The 725-nt window shown below is 39.7% G+C and overlaps 1 non-coding gene across 1 annotated transcript; it reads left to right on the top strand.

Moving 5' to 3' along the window:
- Nucleotides 1-201: 201 nt before the first annotated feature.
- On the top strand, nt 202-308 carry LOC116117949. Its single transcript, XR_004126068.1, has one exon. It is a non-coding gene; the product is annotated as a small nucleolar RNA R71 (small nucleolar RNA).
- Nucleotides 309-725: the final 417 nt, after the last annotated feature.

Here is a 725-nt window from a genome sequence, read left to right as displayed (position 1 = left end):
CGTGTATGCATCAACTTCATGAAGACCTATAGATTTCTTCGATTATATCCTCTCATTCAGTCTTTAATAATTGTTGCTTGCCAGAACTTCAAGCAACTCATGAGCTTCTTTTGCAATGCTTATCCCGATGCTGCATCCACCATCGTTTGCACATTAACCATCAACCCATTATAAAATGTTTGGACTTGCATCCAAAATGGAAAACCATGGTGTGGACACCTCCTCAGTAGTTCTTTGTATCTTTCCCATGCCTCATATAATGATTCAGACTCTTCTTTTAGAAACGATGTGATATCATTTCTCATCTTCGCAGATTTAGCTGGAGGGAAGAATTTGGTCAAGAATCTCTGTGCTAATTCATTCTAGGTTGTGATTGTTCCTGGTGGTAGTGCCATTAACCATCCCTTTGCTTTATCCCTCAATGAAAAAGGGAACAATCTCAATCTGATGGCGTCATCTGACACTCCACTTGACTTGAAGGTATCGCAAATCTCTAAAAAATTTGCAATGTGTAGATTTGGATATTCCTTCAAATCCCCCTTAAACTATACTGACTGCTGGATCATCTGGATGACTGTCGGCTTTATTTCAAAGGTGTTGGCTTGTATTGCTGGTCTAGTTATACTTGACCCACTACCATCAACCGTAGGAATTGAGAATTCCCTTAATGTTCTATTTTCTGCCATCTCAACAACTATGGCCTCTCGTTCCCTTCTCTCTCTATT

Source organism: Pistacia vera, unplaced genomic scaffold (genome assembly GCF_008641045.1).
Source record: "Pistacia vera cultivar Batoury unplaced genomic scaffold, PisVer_v2 Contig827, whole genome shotgun sequence".
Taxonomy (NCBI): Eukaryota; Viridiplantae; Streptophyta; class Magnoliopsida; order Sapindales; family Anacardiaceae; genus Pistacia; species Pistacia vera.
This window is presented reverse-complemented; position numbering and strand designations above follow the sequence as displayed.